Genomic DNA, 12,062 nt, shown 5'->3' with positions numbered 1-12,062 from the left:
TTGGGGTTTTCCTTGATCCTTCCCGCCAAAGATTGTTCATCCCCTCTCTTAGCTCTCCTAATCCCTTCTAATAAGGGACAAAGAAATGGCTGAGCAATTAAATACATACTTTGGTTCTGTCTTCACAAATGAGGACACAAATCAGATCCCAGAAATGTTGGAGAATGATAGGTTTAGTGAGAAGGAAGAACTGAAGGAGATCAACATTAGTAGAGAAATGGTGCTGGGAATGGTGCAAAATTAAAGCGCATGGGAAATGGGGGAAATGGTGGATAGAAAACTGGTTGGCAGAGAGGAAACAAAGAGTAGGGATTAATGGGTCCTTTTCAAATTGTCAGGCAGTAACCAGTGGGGTACCACAGGGATCGGTGCTGGGATCCCAGCTATTCACAATATATATCAATGATTTGAATGAGGGAACAAAATGTAACACCTCAAAGTTTGCAGATGATACCAAATTAGGTGGGAGTGTGAATTGTGACGAGGATGCAGAGATCCTATAGTAACATCTGGACAGGTTGGGCGAGTGGGCAAACCAATGGCAGATGCAGTATAATTTGGATAAGTGTGAGGTTATTCATTCTGGAAGCAAAAACAGGAAAATTGGGAGAGGAGAGTGTGCAGTGGGACCTGGGTGTCCATGTGCACCATTCGCTGAAGGTAAGCATGCGGTAAAGAAGGCTAATGGTATGTTACAAAGAACAAAGAACAAAGAAAAGTACAGCACAGGAACAGGCCCTTCGGCCCTCCAAGCCTGTGCCGACCATGCTGCCCGTCTAAACTAAAATCTTCTAAACTTCCTGGGTCCGTATCCCTCTATTCCCATCCTATTCATGTATTTGTCAAGATGCCCCTTAAATGTCACTATCGTCCCTGCTTCCACCACCTCCTCCGGCAGCGCGTTCCAGGCACCCACTACCCTCTGTGTAAAAAACGTGCCTCGTACATCTCCTCTAAACCTTGCCCCTAGCACCTTAAACCTATGCCCCCTAGTAATTGACCCCTCTACCCTAGGAAAAAGCCTCTAGACTATCCACTCTGTCTATGCCCCTCATAATTTTGTAGACCTCTATCAGGTCGTCCCTCAACCTCCGTCGTTCCAGTGAGAACAAACCGAGTTTATTCAACCGCTCCTCATACCTAATGCCCTCCATACCAGGCAACATTCTGGTAAATCTCTTCTGCACTCTCTCTAAAGCCTCCACATCCTTCTGGTAGTGTGGTGACCAGAATTGAACACTATCCTCCACGTGTGGCCTAACTAAGGTTCTATACAGCTGCAACATGACTTGCCAAAATGCCCCGGCCAATGAAGGCAAGCATGACGTATGCCTTCTTGACTACCTTCTCCACCTGTGTTGCCCCTTTCAGTGACCTGTGGACCCATACACCTAGATCTCTCTGACTGTCAATACTCCTGAGGGTTCTACCATTCACTGCATATTCCCTACCTGCATTAGACCTTCCAAAATGCATTACCTCACATTTGTCCGGATTAAACTCCATCTGCCATCTCTCCGCCCACGTCTCCAAACAGTCTAAATCCTGCTGTATCCTCTGATAGTCCTCATCGCTATCCGCAATTCCACCAACCTTTGTGTCGTCTGCAAACTTACTAATCAGACCAGTTACATTTTCCTCCAAATCATTTATATATACTACGAACAGCAAAGGTCCCAGCACTGATCCCTGCGGAACACCACTAGTCACAGCCCTCCAATCAGAAAAGCACCCTTCTATTGCTACTCTCTGCCTTCTATGACCTAGCCAGTTCTGTATCCATCTTGCCAGCTCACCAATGATCCCATGTGACATCACCTTTCGTACCAGTCTGCCATGAGGGACCTTGTCAAAGGCCTTACTGAAGTCCATGTAGACAACATCCACTGCCCTACCTGCATCAATCATCTACAAAGACCTCTTCGAAAAACTCTATAAAGCTAGTGAGACACGACCTCCCCTTCACAAAACCGTGCTGCCGCTCGCTAATGTCCATTTGCTTCCTGTCTCAAAGAAATTTCTCCTGTAATTTCCCTCCCACTGACTTAAGGCTCACCAGCCTGTAGTTCTCTGGATTATCCTTGCTACTCTTCTTAAACAAAGGAACAACATTGGCTATTCTCCAGTCCTCCGGAACATCACCTGAAGACAGTGAGGATCCAAAGATTTCTGTCAAGGCCTCGGCAATTTCCTCTCTAGCCTCCTTCAGTATTCTGGGGTAGATCCCACCAGGCCATGGGGACTTATCCACCTGAATATTGTTCAAGACGCCCAACGTCTTTTTGGATCTCAATGTGACCCAGGCTATCTACACACCCTTCTCCCGACTCAACATCCAACAATTCCTGCTCTTTGGTGAATACTGATGCAAAGTATTCATTTAGTACCTCGCCCATTTCCTCTGGCTGCACACATAGATTCCCTTGCCTGTCCTTCAGTGGGCCAACCCTTTCCCTGGCTACCCGCTTGCTTTTTATGTATGTGTAAAAAGCCTTGGGATTTTCCTTAACCTAATTTGCCAATGAGTTTTTGTGACGGCTTTTAGCCCTCCTGACTCCTTGCTTAAGTGATTGTTGGCCTTCATTGCAAGCAATTTCAAGTATAGAAGCAGGGATGTGTTGCTGCAATTGTACAGGGCCTTGGTGAGGCCACACTTGGAGTCTCGTGTGCAGTTTTGATCTTCTTCTCTGAGGAAGGATGTTCTTGCTCTCGAGGGAGTGCAGCAAAGGTTTACCAGACTGATTCCAGGGATGGCGGAACTGTCATATGAGGAGAGATTGACTATGTTGGAATTGTTCTCGCTGGAGTTCAGAAGAATGAGGGGGGATCTCATAGAGACTTTAAAAATTCTAACAGGACTAGACAGGGTAGATTCAGGGCAGATGGTACCAATAGAACATAGAACATAGAACAATACAGCGCAGTACAGGCCCTTCGGCCCACGATGTTGCACCGAAACAAAAGCCATCTAACCTACACTATGCCATTATCATCCATATGTTTATCCAATAAACTTTTAAATGCCCTCAATGTTGGCGAGTTCACTACTGTAGCAGGTAGGGCATTCCACGGCCTCACTACTCTTTGTGTAAAGAACCTACCTCTGACCTCTGTCCTATATCTATTACCCCTCAGTTTAAAGTTATGTCCCCTCGTGCCAGCCATATCCATCCGCGGGAGAAGGCTCTCATTGTCCACCCTATCCAACCCCCTGATCATTTTGTATGCCTCTATTAAGTCTCCTCTTAACCTTCTTCTCTCCAACGAAAACAACCTCAAGTCCATCAGCCTTTCCTCATAAGATTTTCCCTCCATACCAGGCAACATCCTGGTAAATCTCCTCTGCACCCGCTCCAAAGCCTCCACGTCCTTCCTATAATACGGTGACCAGAACTGTACGCAATACTCCAAATGCGGCCGTACCAGAGTTCTGTACAGCTGCAACATGACCTCCCGACTCCGGAACTCAATCCCTCTACCAATAAAGGCCAACACTCGATAGGCCTTCTTCACAACCCTATCAACCTGGGTGGCAACTTTCAGGGATCTATGTACATGGACACCTAGATCCCTCTGCTCATCCACACTTTCAAGAACTTTACCATTAGCCAAATATTCCGCATTCCTGTTATTCCTTCCAAAGTGAATCACCTCACACTTCTCTACATTAAACTCCATTTGCCACCTCTCAGCCCAGCTCTGCAGCTTATCTATATCCCTCTGTAACCTGCTACATCCTTCCACACTATCGACAACACCACCGACTTTAGTATCGTCTGCAAATTTACTCACCCACCCTTCTGCACCTTCCTCTAGGTCATTGATAAAAATGACAAACAGCAACGGCCCCAGAACAGATCCTTGTGGTACTCCACTTGTGACTGTACTCCATTCTGAACATTTCCCATCAACCACCACCCTCTGTCTTCTTTCAGCTAGCCAATTTCTGATCCACATCTCTAAATCACCCTCAATCCCCAGCCTCCGTATTTTTTGCAATAGCCTACCGTGGGGAACCTTATTAAAACGCTTTGCTGAAATCCATATACACCACATCAACTGCTCTACCCTCGTCTACCTGTTCAGTCACCTTCTCAAAGAACTCAATAAGGTTTGTGAGGCATGACCTACCCTTCACAAAGCCATGCTGACTATCCCTGATCATATTATTCCTATCTAGATGATTATAAATCTTGTCTCTTATAATCCCCTCCAAGACTTTACCCACTACAGACGTGAGGCTCACCGGTCTATAGTTGCCGGGGTTGTCTCTGCTCCCCTTTTTGAACAAAGGGACCACATTTGCTGTCCTCCAGTCCTCTGGCACTATTCCTGTAGCCAATGATGACATAAAAATCAAAGCCAAAGGTCCAGCAATCTCTTCCCTGGCCTCCCAGAGAATCCTAGGATAAATCCCATCAGGTCCCGGGGACTTATCTATTTTCAGCCTGTCCAGAATTGCCAACACCTCTTCCCTACGTACCTCAATGCCATCTATTCTATTAGCCTGGGGCTCAGCATTCTCCTCCACAACATTATCTTTTTCCTGAGTGAATACTGACGAAAAATATTCATTTAGTATCTCGCCTATCTCTTCAGACTCCACACACAATTTCCCATCCCTGTCCTTGACTGGTCCTACTCTTTCCCTAGTCATTCGCTTATTCCTGACATACCTATAGAAAGCTTTTGGGTTTTCCTTGATCCTTCCTGCCAAATACTTCTCATGTCCCCTCCTTGCTCGTCTTAGCTCTCTCTTTAGATCCTTCCTCGCTACCTTGTAACTATCCATCGCCCCAACCGAAACTTCACACTTCATCTTCACATAGGCCTCCTTCTTCCTCTTAACAAGAGATTCCACTTCCTTGGTAAACCACGGTTCCCTCGCTCGACGCCTTCCTCCCTGTCTGACCGGTACATACTTATCAAGAACACGCAGTAGCTGATCCTTGAACAAGCCCCACTTATCCAGTGTGCCCAACACTTGCAGCCTACTTCTCCACCTTATCCCCCCCAAGTCACGTCTAATGGCATCATAATTGCCCTTCCCCCAGCTATAACTCTTGCCCTGCAGTGTATACTTATCCCTTTCCATCATTAACGTAAACGTCACCGAATTGTGGTCACTGTCCCCAAAGTGCTCTCCTACCTCCAAATCCAACACCTGGCCTGGTTCATTACCCAAAACCAAATCCAACATGGCCTCGCCTCTTGTTGGCCTGTCAACATATTGTTTCAGGAAACCCTCCTGCACACACTGTACAAAAAACGACCCATCTATTGTACTTGAACTATATCTTTTCCAGTCAATATTTGGAAAGTTAAAGTCTCTCATAATAACTACCCTGTTACTTTCGCTCATATCCAGAATCATCTTCGCCATCCTTTCCTCTACATCCCTAGAACTATTAGGAGGCCTATAAAAAACTCCCAACAGGGTGACCTCTCCTTTCCTGTTTCTAACTTCAGCCCATACTACCTCGGAAGAAGAGTCCCCATCTAGCATCCTCTCCGCCACAGTAATACTGCTCTTGACTAGCAGCGCCACACCTCCCCCTCTTTTGCCTCCTTCTCTGAGCTTACTAAAACACCTAAACCCCGGAACCTGCAACATCCATTCCTGTCCCTGCTCTATCCATGTCTCCGAAATGGCCACAACATCGAAGTCCCAGGTACCAACCCATGCTGCCAGTTCCCCTACCTTGTTTCGTATACTCCTGGCATTGAAGTAGACACACTTCAAACCACCTACCTGAACACTGGCCCCCTCCTGCGACGTCAAATCTGTGCTCCTGACCTCTATACTCTCATTCTCCCTTACCCTAAAACTACAATCCAGGTTCCCATGCCCCTGCTGCATTAGTTTAAACCCCCCCAAAGAGCACTAACAAATCTCCCCCCCAGGATATTTGTGCCCCTCAGGTTCAGATGTAGACCATCCTGTCTGTAGAGGTCCCACCTTCCCCAGAAAGAGCCCCAGTTATCCAGAAATCTGAATCCCTCCCGCCTGCACCATCCCTGTAGCCACGTGTTTAAATGCTCTCTCTCCCTATTCCTCATCTCACTATCACGTGGCACGGGCAACAACCCAGAGATAACAACTCTGTTTGTTCTAGTTCTGAGCTTCCATCCTAGCTCCCTGAAAGCCTGCCTGACATCCTTGTCCCCTTTCCTACCTATGTCGTTAGTGCCAATGTGGACCACGACTTGGGGCTGCTCCCCCTCCCCCCTAAGGACCCGGAAAACACGATCCGAGACATCACGTACACTTGCACCTGGGAGGCAACATACCAAACGGGAGTCTCTCACGCTCCCACAAAATCTCCTATCTGTGCCCCTGACTATAGAGTCCCCAATTACTAATGCTCTGCTCCTCTCCCCCCTTCCCTTCTGAGCAACAGGGACAGACTCCGTGCCAGAGGCCCGTACCACATGGCTTACCCCTGGTAAGTCCCCCCCCCCACAAGTATCCAAAGCGGTATACTTGATTCTCAGGGGAACGACCGCAGGGGATCCCTGCACTGACTGCTTTTTCCCAGTCCCTCTTACAGTTACCCACCTATCTCCAATCTTTGGTGTAACTAATTCCCTGAAGCTGCTATCTATGACCCCTTCTGCCTCCCGAATGATCCGAAGTTCTTCCAACTCCAGCTCCAGTTCCCTAACTCGGTCTTGGAGGAGCTGGAGATGGCAGCACTTCCTGCAGGTAAAATCAGCAGGGACACTAACTGCATCCCTCACCTCAAACATCCTGCAGGAGGAACATTGCACTCCCTTCCCTGCCATTCCTCTAACTTTCTACCAAGATCTGGCTAACAACTAAATTAAATTTTTATAAAAAATAATAATAATATAATAAAATATGGTACTTACCTCAGCCCAATGGGTTTTATTATTAGGTTAAAGGAGGAGGGCGGGTGGGAGACACTACACGTGTAGTGTCTCGGGTTTCCTCTCCACCAGAATTTATTGGTGAGGGTCTTCCCAGACGTCCGCGGGTCGACTTCCTGTTCCCGCCTAAAAAACTAATTTTTAAAAAAAAAGAAAAATTCTCAGCTCCTGCTGAAATTGACTAACCAGCCAGCTCCACTCCCGCCGAAATCGACTGGCCTGCCCCTGCAAAGACAAGTGCTTTTAAAGGTTGACTTACCTCCCAGCAGCCACTTCCGCAATGCTCCCACTGAAACTGACTCACCAGCCGTTCTCCCGCCGAAATCGACTGGCCTGCCCCTGCAAAGACAAGTGCTTTTAAAGGACACACTTACCTCCCAGCAACCACCTCCGCAATGCTCCCGCTGAAACTGACTCACCAGCTGTTCTCCCGCCGAAATCGACTGGCCTGCCCCTGCAAAGACAAGTGCTTTTAAAGGACACACTTACCTCCCAGCAACCACCTCCGCAATGCTCCCGCTGAAACTGACTCACCAGCTGTTCTCACGCCGAAATCGACTGGCCTGCCCCTGCAAAGACAAGTGCTTTTAAAGGACACACTTACCTCCCAGCAACCACCTCCGCAATGCTCCCGCTGAAACTGACTCACCAGCTGTTCTCACGCCGAAATCGACTGGCCTGCCCCTGCAAAGACAAGTGCTTTTAAAGGACACACTTACCTCCCAGCAAGCACCTCCGCAATGCTCCCGCTGAAACTGACTCACCAGCTGTTCTCACGCCGAAATCGACTGGCCTGCCCCTGCAAAGACAAGTGCTTTTAAAGGTTGATGGGTGTGTCCAGGACCAGGGGTCACAGCCTGAGGATTCAGGGTAAACCATTACAGACAGAGATAAGGAGACACTTCTTCACACAAAGAGTGGTGAGCCTGTAGAATTCATTGCCACAGGAAGTTGATGCTAAAACGTTGAATATATTCAAGAGGCGGCTGGATATAGCACTTGGGGAGAATGGGATCAAAGGCTATGGGGAGAAAGCAGGATTAGGCTATTGAGTTTGATGATCAGCCATGATCTTGATGAATGGCGGAGCAGGCGCGAAGGGCCAAAAGGCCTCCTTCTGCCCCTATCTTCCATGTATCTATGTATGTACCTGTGTATCCTTCTAACTCCAACGAGTACAGACCCAGAGTCCTCAATCGTTCCTCATACGACAAGCTCTTCATTCCAGGGATCATTCATGTGAACCTTCTCTGGACCCTTTCCAAGGCCAGCACATCCTTCCTTAGATATGGGGCCCAAAACTGTCATAATACTCCAAATGGGGTCTGACCAGAGCCTTAGATAGCCTCAGAAGTACATCCCTGGTCTTGTATTCTAACCCTCTCGACATGACTGCTAACATTGCATTTGCCTTCCTAACTGCCGACTGAACCTGCACGTTAGCATTAAGAGAATCGTGAACAAGGACTGCCAAGTCCCTTTGTGCTTCTGATTTATTAAGCATCTTCCCATTTAGAAAATAGCCTATGCCTCCATTTCTCCTTCACACTTTTCAACATTGTACTCCATCTGCCACTTCTTTGCCCACTCTCCTAGCCTGTTCAAGTCCATCTGAAGCCCGCCTGCTTCCTCAATACTACCTGCCCCTCTACAGATCTTTGTATCATCTGCAAACTTAGCAACCGTGCCTTCAGTTCCTTCCTCCAGATCATTAATGTATATTGTGAAATCTGGTCCCAGCACCGATTCCTGAGGCACACCACTAGTCACTGGCTGCCATCCTGAAAAAGACCCCTTTATCCCACTCTCTGCTTTCTGCCAGTCAGCTAATCTTCTATCCATTCCAGGAACGTACCCTGAACACAATGGGCTCTTAACTTATTTAACAGTCTCCTAAGCGGGACCTTGTCAAAGGCCTTCTGGAAATCTAAATAAATCACATCCTTTGTCTAACTTCCTTGTTACCTCCTCAAAGAACAGATTTCTCAGACATGACCTCCCCTTGATGAAGCCGTGCTCACTCAGTCCTATTTTATCATGCATTTCCATGTACTCCGCGATCTCTACTTCAATAATGGACTCTAAATACTTACCAATGACCGAAGTCAGGCTAACCAGCCTATAATTTCCCGTCTTCTGCTTCCCTCTCTTCTTAAACAGTGGTGTTACATTAGCCACTTTCCAGTCGTCTGGGACCCTTCCTACCTTCAGTGATTCCTGAAAAATCATCACCAATGCCTCCACAATCTCCTCTGCTATCTCTTTTAGAACCCTGGGGTGTAGTCCATCCGGTCCAGGTGATTTATCCCCTGGGTTTCCTGGAGATCTGGCATCCCACTGGTGTCTTCCACTGTGAAGACTGATGCAAAGTAACTATTCAGTTCGTCTGCTATTTCTTTGCCTATTATTACTTCTCCAGCCACGTTTTCCAGTGGCCCAATGTCTATTTTTGCCTCTCTCTTACCTTTTATATATTCAAAAAAAAAACTCTTCCTATCTTCTTTTATATTACTAGCTACCCTGCACTCATATTTCATCTTCTCTCCCCTTATTGCTTTTTTAGTTGTCCTCTGCTCGCTTTTAAAGGATTCCCAATCCTCTGGCTTCCCACTAATCCTCGCCACTTTGCATGATTTTTCTTTTGCTTTTATGCTGTCCTTCCTTGACTTCCCTCATCAACCATGGATACCTTGTCCTCCCCTTAGCATGCTTCCTCCTCCTTGGGATGAATTTCTGTTGTGCCCCCCAAATAACCCCCCAAAACTCCTGCTATTGCTGTTCCACTGTCTTCCCTGCTTGGCTCCTTTTCCAATCAGCTCTGGCCAGCTCATGTCTTTGTAGTTACCCTTATTTAATTGTAATACCGTTACATCTAATTGCAGCTTCTCCCTCTCAAATTGCAGGGTAAATTCTATCATATTGTGGTCACTGCTCCCTAAGGGTTCTTTCTCCTTGAATTCCCTAATCAAGTCTGCCTCATTACACATCACTAAATCCAGAATTGCCTGTTCCCTAGTAGGCTCTGTCACAAGCTGCTCCAAAAAAAATCTTAGACATTCCACAAATTCCTTTTCTAGTAGTTGGGATTCACTACCAACCTGATTTTCCCAGTCCACCTGCATATTGAAGTCCCCCATAATTATTGTAATATTGCCTTTTTTATATGCCTTTTCTATCTCCTGGTTTATTTTCTGCCCCACCTCCTGACTACTGCTAGTGGGCCTGTACATAATTCCCATCAGCTCTTTTTACCTTTGCGATTCCTCAACTGTACCCACAGAGATTCAATGCCTTCTGATCCTATATCGCTCCTTGCAATTGATTTTTCATTCCTTACTGACAATGCAACACCACCCCCTTTGCCCATCTGCTTGTCCTTTTGGACACATATCCTTGTATATTTAGATCCCAGCCCTAATCCCCTTGCAGCCACGTCTCTGTGATGCCCACAACATCGTACCGGCCAATTTCCATGTGCGCAACAAGCTCAGTTACCTTGTTCCATATACTGCGCACATTTAGGTACAACACCCTCAATCCTGCATTGACCATCTCCCTTTACAGACTTGTCACCTTTTTTACTCTGCCTGAGGGTGATGTTGTTCTTTTATTTTGGTTCTCTACTTCCCCTTCAGTTATTACACCTTCTAAGCTCACATTTTGGTTCCCACCCCCCTACCATACTAGTTTAAATCCTCCCGAGTGAATTTAGCAAACCTCCCAGTCAGGATTTCAGTGTCCCTCCAGTTTAAATGCAACCCATCCTTCTTCTACAGGTCCCACCTGCCCCAGAAGAGATCCCAATGGTCCAAAAATCTGAACCCCTCCCTCCTACACCACCAGTTTAGCCACGTGTTTAGCTGCACTATCCTCCTATTTCTAGCCTCACTGGCACGTGGCACAGGGAGTAATCCTGAGATTACAACCCTAGAGGTCCTGCTTTTTAGCTTACTGCCTAATCCCCTGAACTCCTTCTGCAGGACCTCATCACTCTTCCTGCCTATGTCGTTAGTACCTATGTGTACTATGACCTCTGGCTGTTCACCCTCCCCCTTCAGGATGTCCTGTGTACGTTCAGAGACATCCTTGACCTTGGCATCAGGGAGGCATCATACCATCCTGGAGTCTCTTTCACGTCCACAGAAGCGCCTATCTGTGCCCCTATAGCTATTGCTCTCCTGCACTTTGCCCTTCCCCTGCTAAGCAACAGAGCCACTTGCCGTGTCACTGTTCTGGTTGCTGTTGCTTTCCTCTGATAGGCTATCCCTCCCAACAGTATCCAAAATGGTGTACCTATTAGAGAGGGGGACAGCCACAGGAGATTCGTGCACTGACTGGCTGCCCTTTCTAGCAGTCACCCATCTGTCTGCTTGCACCTTGGGTGTGACCACATCTCAATAACTCCTATCTATGTTGCTTTCCGCCACCTGCATGCTCCTAAGTGTATCCAACTGCTGTTCCAACTGAGGAGTTGCCATTGGTTACACTTGCTGCAGATGTAGTCGACTGGAACGCTGGAAGCATCAGGGGTCTCCCACATCTCACAGTTAGAGCACTGCAGCCCGCTGAGTGATCATAGATCATAGAATTTACAGTGCAGAAGGAGGCCATTCGGCCCATCGAGTCTGCACCGGCTCTTTGAAAGAGCACCCTACCCAAACCCACACCTCCACCCTACCACCATAACCCAGTAACCCCACCCAACTCTAAGGGTAATTTTGGACACTAAGGGCAATTTAGCACGGCCAATCCATCTAATCTGCACATCTTTGGACTGTGGGAGAAAACCGGAGCACCCGGAGGAAACCCACGCACACACGGGGAGAACGTGCAGACTCCGCACAGACAGTGACCCAAGCCGGGAATCGAACCTGGGACCCTGGAGCTGTGAAGCAATTGTGCTAATCACCATGCTACCGTGCTGCCCGTGATATTTAAGCACTAGTTAGTTAATTTAAAATAAATACTTGGAATTATTGTTAGATTGAGTTACAATTAACTATATGGCCCTGACACTAGGGTCGGAGAATCCCGGGGGTCGGCGTGAATCCCGGCCCGCCCGCCTCCGAATTCTCCCACCCCCCAAAAACTGGCGTGGCGTGAGTCGCGCTGCCCGCCTCAGAGAATGGCGGGATCCAGCGCGACTCAATGGGCCCCAGGGCCGCCCGGAT

This window comes from Scyliorhinus torazame, chromosome 17 (genome assembly GCF_047496885.1).
Source record: "Scyliorhinus torazame isolate Kashiwa2021f chromosome 17, sScyTor2.1, whole genome shotgun sequence".
NCBI classification, from domain to species: Eukaryota; Metazoa; Chordata; class Chondrichthyes; order Carcharhiniformes; family Scyliorhinidae; genus Scyliorhinus; species Scyliorhinus torazame.
Note: the sequence above shows the minus strand (reverse complement) of the source record.